This window comes from Schistocerca cancellata, chromosome 4, assembly GCF_023864275.1.
Source record: "Schistocerca cancellata isolate TAMUIC-IGC-003103 chromosome 4, iqSchCanc2.1, whole genome shotgun sequence".
Classification (NCBI taxonomy): Eukaryota; Metazoa; Arthropoda; class Insecta; order Orthoptera; family Acrididae; genus Schistocerca; species Schistocerca cancellata.
In genome coordinates this window covers 908,703,567-908,715,354 of record NC_064629.1, presented here as the reverse complement: position 1 = coordinate 908,715,354, position 11,788 = coordinate 908,703,567, and positions in this window count along the sequence as shown.

Here is an 11,788-nt window from a genome sequence, read left to right as displayed (position 1 = left end):
GATTTTGGTGGTACAAAAAAAGACTATCGTGCTACATCAAATATGCTTTCACTCACGCTGAAATACTAATATCCCTGGAATTCTTTTGCTACAACAGAACTTCAAAAAACCTACCATGGTATACTAGACTGCCAGGTCAGAAGAGTTTCTCAGATGCGTGACTATTGCTTAAACGTCGGAGCAGCAATTTCTTTCTCCATCTCTGGCTGCACGATTAGATTCCCGTTTGGCACCTGCTGCAAAATGTCGACTTGCCAGGGAAGTTCTACGTCAGTTTCTTCTGTAGGTGGTAACCTTTCTGTCTAGAGGATTGCAAACGGTTACCGTCCATGCTTTGGTTGGAGGTTGATGCTATGTTCGTTGACTTCCAGAAGGCCTTCGATACAACTTCGCTTTGCCCACTAGGAAAGAAAAACGCAGCGTACGAAATATCCGACCAGCAATGTTACACGATTTCATAGCAAACAGAAATGAGCACGTCTTTCTTAGCGAGGAAAAATTCGTTGGATGTGAAAGTAAATCCCGGCGTACCCGAAGAATGGGTTATAGGGCCATTGTTTTTAGCGTTATACATACAGGTTGTTACAAAAAGGTACGGCCAAACTTTCAGGAAACGTTCGTCACACACAACGAAAGAAAATATGTTATTTGGACATGTGTCCGGAAACGCTTACGTTCCATGTTAGAGCTGATTTTATTACTTCTCTTCAAATCACGTTAATCATGGAATGGAAACACGCAGCAACACAACTTACCAGCGTGACTTCAAACACTTTGTTACAGGAAATGTTCAAAAAGTCCTCCGTTAGCGAGGATACATGCATCCACCCTCCGTCGCATGGAATCCCTGATGCGCTGATGCAGCCCTGGAGAATGGTGAATTGTATCACAGCCGTCCACAATACGGGCACGAAGAGTCTCTACATTTGGTACAGGGGTTGCGTAGACAAAAGCTTTCAAATGCCCCCATAAATGAAAGTCAAGAGGTTTGAGGTCAGGAGAGCGTGGAGGCCATGGAATTGGTCCGCCTCTACCAATCTATCGGTCACCGAATCTGTTGTTGAGAAGCGTACGAACACTTCGACTGAAATGTGCAGGAGCTCCATCGTGCATGAACCACATGTTGTGTCGTACTTGTAAAGGCACATGTTCTAGCAGCACAGGTAGGATATCCCGTATGAAATAATGATAACATGCTCCATTGAGCGTAGGTGGAAGAACATGGGACCCAATCAAGACATCACCAACAATGCCTGCCCAAACGTTCACAGAAAATCTGTGTTGATGACGTGATTGCACAATTGCGTGCGGATTCTCGTCAGTCCACACATGTTGATTGTGAAAATTTACAATTTGATCACGTTGGAATGAAGCCTCATCCGTGAAGAGAACATTTGCACTGAAATAATTGACACATTGTTGGATGAACCATTCGCAGAAGTGTACCCGTGGAGACCAATCAGCTGCTGATAGTGCCCGCACACGCTGTACATGGTACGGAAACAACTGGTTCTCCCGTAGCACTCTCCATACAGTGACGTGGTCAACGTTACCTTGTACAGCAGCAACTTCTCTGACGCTGACATTAGGGTTATCGTCAACTGCACGAAGAATTGCCTCGTCCATTGTAGGTGTCCTCGTCGTTCTAGGTCTTCCCCAGTCGCGAGTCATAGGCTGGAATGTTCCGTGCCCCCTAAGACGCCGATCAATTGCTTCGAACGTCTTCCTGTCGGGACACCTTCGTTCTGGAAATCTGTCTCGATACAAAGGTACCGCGCCACGGCTATTGCCCCGCGCTAATCCATACATCAAATGGGCATCTGCCAACTTCGCATTTGTAAACATTGCACTGACTGCTAAACCACGTTCGTGATGAACACTAACCTGTTGATGCTACGTACTGATGTGCTTGATGCTAGTACTGTAGAGCAATGAGTCGCATGGCAACACAAGCACCGAAGTCAACATTACCTTCCTTCAATTGGGCCAACTGGCGGTGAATCGAGGAAGTACAGTACATACTGACGAAACTAAAATGAGCTCTAACATGGAAATTAAGCGTTTCCGGACACATGGTTCAAATGGCTCTGAGCACTATGGGACTCAACTTCTGAGGTTATTAGTCCCCTAGAACTTAGAACTAGTTAAACCTAGCTAACCTAAGGACATCACACACATCCATGCGCGAAGCAGGATTCGAACCTCCGGACACATGTCCACATAACATCTTTTCTTTATTTGTGTGTGGAATGTTTCCCGAAAGTTTGGCGGTACCTTTTTGTAACACCCTGTATATGATGTTATAAAATTGGGAATTCCATAAGGCTGTTTACGTCTGCGTGTGCAAACAATTCCTAAACTAGCAGAACATAACAATATGGGGCAAAGCGTTTGCCATGTAAGCGATAAAAACCCCATAACACAAGATAGTAATGAGTACAGAAATGGATTCAAGTTTTGTGCTTTAAGGACTAGGTCAATAATAGAGAGTAATTAGTGGTACATTTACAAACAGCCATATATGTACGCTGAGTAGCCAAAAGTCATGGGATACCTCCTAATATCGTGAACCTCCTTTCTCCCGCCGTAGTGCAGCAACTCGTTGTGTCGTGGACTCGTCATGTCGCTGTAAGTCCCCTCCAGAAATATTGAGCCGTGATACCTCTGCAGCCGTCCATAATTGCGAAAGTGTTAATGCCGGATTTTGTGCACGAACTTACTTCTCGATTATGTCCCATAAATGTTCGATCAGATTCATATTGGGTGATCTGAATGGCCAGATCATAAGCTCGAACTGTCCAGAACCTTCTTCAAACCAGTCGCGAACAACTGTGGCCTGGTGGCATAGCTCATTGCCATCTATAAAAATGCCATCGTTATCTGGGAATATGATCCATGAATGGGTGCAAATGGTCTCCAAGTAGCCTAACATAACCATTTCCAGTAAATGATTGGTTCAGATGGACAAAGGACCCAGTCCATTCCACGCCCACACCATTATGGAGCCACCACCAGCTTGCACAATGCCTTGTTGACAGCTTAGGTCCATGGCTTGGTGAGGTCTGAGCCACATTAGAACCTTACCATCAGATCTTACCAACTGAAAGGGGGACTCATCTGACGAGGCCACGGTTTCCCAGTCGTCTAGGGTCGAACCGATATGGTCACGAGCCCAGGAGAGGCCCTGCAGGCGAGGTCGCTCTCTTAGCACAGTCACTCGCGTCAGTCGTTTTCTGCAGTAGCCCATTAACGCTAAATTTCGCCGCAATGTCCTACCTAATACGTTCGTTATACGTTCCACACTGATTTCTGCCGGGATTTCATGCAGTGTTGGCTGTCAGTCAGCACAGACAACTCTAAGCAAACACCGCTACTCTCGGTCTTTAAGTGTGGCCCGTCGGCCACTGGGTTGCCCGTGGTGAGAGTTAATACTGAAATTTGTTATTCTAAGCACATTCTTGACACTGTGGATCTCTCAGTATTCAATGCCCTAACAATTTAGATTATATAATGGTGAGACAGAGATTTAGGAACCAGGTTTTAAATTGTAAGACATTTCCAAGGGCAGATGTGGACTCTGACCACCATCTATTGGTTATGAACTGTAGATTAAAACTGAAGAAACTGCAAAAAGGTGGGAATTTAAGGAGATGGTGCCTGGATAAACTGAAAGAACCAGAGGTTGTTCAGAGTTTCAGTGAGAGCATAAGGGAACAATTGACAGGAATAGGGGAAAGAAATACAGTAGAAGAGGAATGGATAGCTTTGAGGGATGAAATAGTGAAGGCAGCAGAGGATCAAATAGGTAAAAAGACGAGGGCTAGTAGAAACCCTTGGGTAACAGAAGAAATATTGAATTTAATTGATGAAAGGAGAAAATATAAAAATGCAGTAAATGAAGCAGGCAAAAAGGAATACAAACGCCTCAAAAATGAGATCGACAGGAAGTGCAAAATGGCTAAGGGGGGATGACTAGAGGGTAAATGTAAGGATGTAGAGGCAATTATCACTAGGAGTAAGATAGATAATGTCTACAGGAAAATTAAAGAGAACTTTGGAGAAAAGAGAACCATTTGTATGAATATTAAGATCTCAGATTGAAAACCAGTACTAAGCAAAGAAGAGAAAGCAGAAAGGTGGAAGGAGTATACAGGGTGTCCCAGCTATCTTGTCCACCCAAAATATCTCTGGAACAATAACAGCTATTGGAAAACGACTTTCGCCGGTATCAATGTAGGGCTGGGGCCCATGAATGTACATATTTGGAAACATTCTAAAACGAAAGCATATGTGTTTTTTAACACAAACTTATGTTTTTTTAAATGGGCCTCCTATATTTTTTCTTCAGCAATCCATAGCATGACAAAGCATATACACATTGGCGTTGATTGCATCGCAATATTCCCATTACATCCCGAGATACTAAGACGCGAAGTTGACGCTTGAAACACCCGACATGCGCTGCTAGCGCACGTCCTGAGGCTCAGGCGTGAACCCCATGCTGAACGTAATCGCGATGTGATTGACATGCGTAATCACACTTCCATACTTATCAAGAGGTCCGAAACGAATAATACGGTCTGCTGCCATCCTGCATTAACGTCGTACATTCCAGCAGGTATTTATCCCATAGGCTAGGGGGGATGCGGTTCTGTAACATATCTGTGTACCGCAACGTTAGTCACAAAGTTAACTTCGCTTATCGTTAATCCGTTACTAAAAAGGTAATGCCGTTCAACGTTAAAACTTTACTTTACTGTAGATCTAGCGCAAGTGACAGTTAATCATTCACTCGTAATAGTAAAATTCATGTTGATGGTTTTAGTGAAACGAGCAAATGGACTAAAAGTTTTACGGTTGTTTAGGTAAAAATGTTTTGATTTGGGAAGTTCAGGTAGGACATAGAAGATGAATGTAAACATGTTTAACCAATTAGTTTTATTATCACATAATTATCAATGTTATGTTTATCTAATGCGTTAAATGACAAATTGTTGCAAACAAATGTTTCTTAACATCACTGGATAAAATGGCCCTTTGTAGAAACTTCCACTGTGATACCAGCACTACATACTAAACATAGCGTTCACATCTCATGCTCAAAGTGATGCCCATGGGCTTGCATATATAGGGTCACTCTGCGGATGAAGGATGCCCTACTTCGTGCTACTGTTTCCTCTTTGATGGCTGTACAAGCATCAATAATGCGTTGCTTCATGTCCTCTGGTGTTGTTGGTTCATGTTGGTAAACAGCATCCTTCACTGCTCCCCAAAGAAAATAATCCAGCGGTGTAAGGTCCGGAGATCGGGCAGGCCACCTAACTGGGCCACCTCGTCCAATCCACCTACCAGGGAACTTACGGTTCAGAAGTCGTCGTGCTCGTAAGGCGTTATGTGCAGGGCATCCGTCATGCTGATACCACATGACCATTCTCCGGTTCAGAGGTACGGTGTCCAAGAGAACAGGAAGATTGTGTCGTATAAATCTGGAGTATTGTCTGCCATTTTGGATGCCATTTATAAAGAAAGGTCCGATAATGGTATCTCCAATAATCCCACACCAAACATTAACTTTCCACGGACGTTGCTCTACCTGACGGAACCATTTTGGATTGTCTGCGGACGAATAATGCATATTCCTCATATTGACAATTCCTTTGTTGGAGAATGATGCCTCGTCGGTAAAGAGAACATCTGCAAAATAATTTGGATTAGTCAGAAGTTTTTGCTGAGCCCACCGACAAAATGTTACCCTATTGCGTAAGTCATTTCCATGAAGATCCTGGTGTAAATGAACGTGGTAAGGATGAAATTTATGACGTTTAAGAATACGCTGTGCACTTGATTTCGACACACCAACTTCACGTTCAATTTGACGTGTGCTGATTTCAGGATTCACAGCTATGGTAGCGAGCACAGCAACTTCAGCACGTTCATCTGTGCGTGTTCTAGGACGATGTCGAGGTCTTGGATTTAAGCTTCCCGTTTCACGTAGACGAGATGTGAGACGACCAAACATCCGGCGCGAAGGCGATGGCTTGTCAGGGAATCGTCTTCTGTACAGTCGTTCTGCCTGAACAGCATTTCGTCCACCTACAACAGGGTACAGTACAGGTATGTAGAGTACGGTAGAAAACAGACATGTTAACTTAATAATCATAATGTTCGCTAACAGTACTATCAACAAACAAGCAATCTCATAACGTATTTCCCGTCAACGTACATTCTCCATAGATCAGCAGCATTTCTACCATATCTTCATGAGTATACATTATACTGTACAGTGTAAGTTCCACAACACAACGTTTATTCACAATGTGTACTACCTCCATGCCGTCACTAGATTACTCTGATGCACGACTACACTGGCAAGCGGTGTACTGCACGCTGCACGTCAAAGCAACAACGAATGGGATGCTCGGAGTGTGGTGGAGTACAGGAGTTTGCATGGGTCGCAAATCATAAACAAGGCGAAGTGGTAACTGTGGCAGTAGTGGGAACTACGTTAGACACTTGACTAGGTAGAGCCAGGCCCTGCGCGACAGGCACAATGGGTCATATAACGCATTAGGTAAACCTTATTTTGGGCGTGCAGGATAAATAAGACAACCTGACGGGTGTACACCGATCGGTACTGGTTCATATTGTGTACGTAGATACGTAAAACGTGCAAGAGGGAAACCATTATGTGCTTATGAGAGTTGATGGTAGCAGACCGTATTATTTGTTTCGGACCTCTTGATAAGTATGGAGGTGTGATTACACATGTCAATCACATCGCGATTACGGGCAGCATGGGGTTCACGCCTGAGCCTCAGGACGTGCGCTAGCAGCGCATGTCGGGTGTTTCAAGCGTCAACTTCGCGTATCAATATCTCGGGATGTAATGGGAATATTGCGATGCCATCAACGCCATTGTGTATGTGCTTTGTCATGCTATGGATTGCTGAAGAAAAAATATAGGAGGTCCATTAAAAAAAAACATAAGTTTGTGTTAAAAAACACATATGATTTCGTTTTAGAATGTTTCCAAATATGTACATTCATGGGCCCCAGCCCTACATTGATACCGGCGAAAGTCGTTTTCCAATAGCTGTTATTGTTCCAGAGATATTTTGGGTAGACAAGATATCTGGGACACCCTGTATAGAGGGTTAATACAAGGGCGATGTACTTGAGGGCAATATAATGGAGATGAAAGAGGACGTAGAAAGATGAAATGGGAGACATGATACTGCGTGAAGAGTTTAACAGAGCACTGAAAGACCTGAGTCGAAAGAAGGCCTCTGGAGTAGACAACATACCATTAGAACTACTGACAGCCTTTGGAGAGCCAGTCCTGACAAAACTCTACCATCTGGTGAGCAAGATGTATGAGACAGGCGAAATACCTTCAGACTTCAAGAAGAATATAATAATTCCAATCCCAAAGAAAGCAGGTGTTGACAGATGTGAAAATTACCGAACAATCAGTTTAATAAGTCACAGCTACAAAATACTAATGCGAATTCATTACAGACGAATGGAAAAACTGGTAGAAGTCGACCGCGGGGAAGATCAGTTTGGATTCCGTAGAAATGTTGGAACACGTGAGGCAATACTGACCCTACGACTTATCTTGGAAGAAAGATTAAGAAAAGGCAAACATACGTTTCTAGCATTTGTAGACTTAGAGAAAGCTTTTGACAATGTTGACTGGAATACTCTCGTTCAGATTCTAAAGGTAGCAGGGGTAAAATACAGGGAGCGAAAGGCTATTTACAATTTGTACAGAAACCAGTTGGCAGTTATGAGTCGAGGGACATGAAAGGGAAGCAGTGGTTGGGAAGGGAGTAAGACAGGGTTGTAGCCTCTCCCCGATGTTATTCAATCTGTATATTGAGCAAGCAGTAAAGGAAACAAAAGAAAAGTTCGGAGTAGGCATTAAAATCCATGGAGAAGAAATAAAAACTTTGAGGTTCGCCGATGACATTTTAATTCTGTTAGAGACAGCAAAGGACTTGGAAGAGCAGTTGAATGGAATGGATGGTGTCTTGAAGGGAGGATATAAGATGAACATTAACAAAAGCAAAACGAGGATAATGGAATGTAGTCGAATTAAGTCAGGTGATGTTGAGGGTATTAGATTAGGAAATGAGACACTTAAAGTTGTTAAGGAGTTTTGCTATTTGGGGAGCAAAATAACTGATGATGGTCGAAGTAGAGAGGATAGAAAATGTAGACTGGCAATGGCAAGGAAAGCGTTTCTGAAGAAGAAAAATTTGTTAACATCGAGTAGAGATTTAAGTGTCAAGTCATTTCTGAAAGTATTTGTATGGAGTGTAGCCATGTATGGAAGTGAAACATGGACGGTAAATAGTTTGGACAAGAAGAGAATAGAAGCTTTCGAAATGTGGTGCTACAGAAGAATGCTGAAGATTAGATGGTTAGATCACATAACTAATGAGGAGGTATTGAATAGAATTGGGAGAAGAGGAGTTTGTGGCACAACTTGACTAGAAGAAGGGATCGGTTGGTAGGACATGTTCTGAGACATCGAGGGATCACCAATTTAGTACTGGAGGGCAGCGTGGAGGGTAAAATTCGTAGAGGGAGACCAAGAGATGAATACACTAAGCAGATTCAGAAGGATGTTTGCTGCAGTAGGTACTGGGAGACGAAGAAGCTTGCACAGGATAGAGTATCATGGAGAGCTGCATCAGACCAGTCTCAGGACTGAAGACCACAACAACAACAACAATTTACGAAATGGAATATACCATGCGTCTAGCTCCAACTACTACTCCGCGTTCAAAGTCTGTTAATCCCCGTCGTGCGGCCATAATCACGTCGGAAACTTTTTCACATGAATCACCTGGGTACGAATGACAGCTCCGCCAATGCATTGCCCTTTTATACCTTGTGTACGCGGTACTACCGCCCTCTGTGTATGTGCGTATGGCACAATGGCAGCGCAATGTAAGTATGTAATGTCATATATTCGAAATAAAGAGAGCAAAGCATTGTTTACGATGCACAATATTACAATCAAAACTCTACAGTTTACAATATTACAAAACATTATTTACAATAATGTGTAACCGGTAACAAACGTGAATATGTGAGGACATTCTGTACCGGACGTTAATGCCGGTCGGTGTGGCCGAGCGGTTCTAGGCGCTTCTAACCGCTACGGTCGCAGGTTTGAAACCTGCCTCGGGCATGGATGTGTGTGATGTCCTTAGGTTAGTTAGGTTTAAGTAGCTCTAAGTTCTAGGGGACTGATGACCTCAGAAGTTAAGTCCCATAGTGCTCAGAGCCATTTGAACCATTTGAACCTCCGTGAGGAATATAGGAAACAGAGTCCGTTTGCCAAGCCGGAAGTCAAGACTCACTTTGGATTACCGGCTCCGTAACAGTTCTAGTTTAAGACGTCTACGTTTGTGCAGGTCATTCAGATAATACGTGGATAATTGCCGGATAAGTCTGTTGTTTGAGGAACGAAGCTTAAGGTAAGAGCTTTCAGATATGACTTGGATCTTCTCTGGAATAGTGTTAATTTGTAAGTCATTGTGTTTCATTGTGTTCCTAACGAACAATGGACCATTTAATGTAACGCGAAATGTCTTATTTTCAACAACGTGAAGTTTGTGGAGTTGCGTCGATGCTGTATGTCCCCATAATGTGGCACGCTTAGAACATAACTGGATATATTACCGACTTGTAAAGTAGAAGACTCTTTTTGCTGTTTAGAGAAGACCTTCTGTTTGTTAAAGACACATTGTTAAGGCTTTTATACAGATGATCTCCAAGATATTCACCTACATGTCTGAAAGAACAGACATTGCTGATGATCCACAGGCGTACTTCGAAATATATTCGCTGCTTAAGAATTATGACATCAGCTGTATTAGGAATAGCTATACTAGCCATTAGTGACATATGAAAATTTGTGACGGACCGGGACTAGAACCTCGATTTCCCGAAGTGGTTAAGGCGAAAGCTCGCGATAAGCGGAAAATCCGGTTCAAGTCCCGGTGCTGCACTAATTTTCCTACATCGCTAATTCATAGTGTATTTATACCTAATACAGCTGATGCCAAGGCATTCTCAGTCAGCGAATATATTTCGAAGTCCAAGATATTTAGCAGACTCCGTCCCAGAAATACCCTGACTGAAGAGGAACAGTGAGGTTTGTAATTCCTGTTTTCTCCTTGTATAAAATGTTGCTTCACTTCTGCCTATATTTATTTTGACCCACCATGTCCTAAACCATTTTTCAAGCTATAGTAGAGGCCGATGGAGTTTGTCATGAATGTTCGGTACATTGTTGTTGGTATAATATATCGTTGTGTCATCGACGTAGGAAGCTATGTGGTTCAGATGCAAAATTGATATGTCAGATAAATGTGCACTCTAAGACAATAAAACGACGCACCATGAAGGAAGTATCCGAAAGGGACGAAAACCGGTAGATGTGATCTACATGTATAAACAAAATGGTTCAAATGGCTCTGAGCACTATGGGGCTTAACATCTGAGATCATCAGTCCCCTAGAACTTAGAACTAATTAAACCTACCTAACCTAAGGACATCACACACATTCATGCCCGAGACAGGACTCGAACCTGCGACCGTAGCGGTCGCGCGGTTCCAGACTGAAGCGCCTAGAACCGCTCGGCCACTAAGGCCGGCATGTATAAACAAATAGGTGATTAAAACTTCAGAAAAAGTGGCTAATTTATTCAAGAGAAAGAGCTTCACGAATTGACTAACTCAGTGACGCGTTGGTACACCTCTGGCTCTGGCTCTGGCTTAGCATTGATTGATAGAGTTGTTGGATGTCCTTCTGAGGGACATTGTGCTAAATTCTGAGCAAATGGCGCATTAGCTCGTCAAAATGCTCCAAACATTATCGATTGGGAAGAGGCGCAGTGATGTTTCTGGCCACGGTAGGCTACATCTGTTACCGGTAGGTTCGAACAACACGTAAGTGTTACAGAGATGCTTCTGGAACTCAAATGGGAATCTCTGGAGGGAAGGCGACGTTCTTTTCGAGGAGCACTGTTGAGAAAAGTTAGAGAACCTAAGTTTGAAGCTGACTTCTGAGCGATTCTACTGCCGCCAACATACATTGCGCGTAAGGACCACGAGATGAGATACAAGAAGTTAGGCTCATGCGGTTGCATATAGATAGTCGCTTTTCCCTCGCGCGTGGAACAGGAAAGAAATTACTAGTAGTTGTACTGGGTACCATCCGCCATGCAGCGTACGGTGGGTGTGGAGTATCTATGTAGATGTAGATGTAGACGTATGGCAAGCAGTGAAAACTCTTGCCGTTTCGTGAGGGCATTATCTTCCTGAAATGTGAGCCCAGGACGGCTTGCCTTGAAGGGAACCGAAATCAGGCGTTGAACATCGTCGACGTACCGCTGTGCTGTAAGGATGCCGTGGGTGACAACAAAACGGGTCATGATATGAAATGAAATGGTGTACCAGACCATCACCCTTGGTTGTTTGGGCATGTGGTGGGCGAAAGTTGACTGGTACCCCAGGCTGAGCAAAGGGCATGATAGGGGTGCGTTCAGGAATGTCGAGGAGAGTACGAAAAGGCTACTGACACATTTGTGCACAGCTGTTGGACTGAATGTGAGGAAACTGATGTGTCAACTGGTTGCAAGTTAGACAGGCAATGTTGTTGGCCAATATAAGGTGGGCAAAAGAGACATGTAGAGAAGCAATGTAGCCAACCACACGACAGTGGGAGTAAGGGCAGTGATCAGCATAATGGTAACGGTAGTTTCAGGG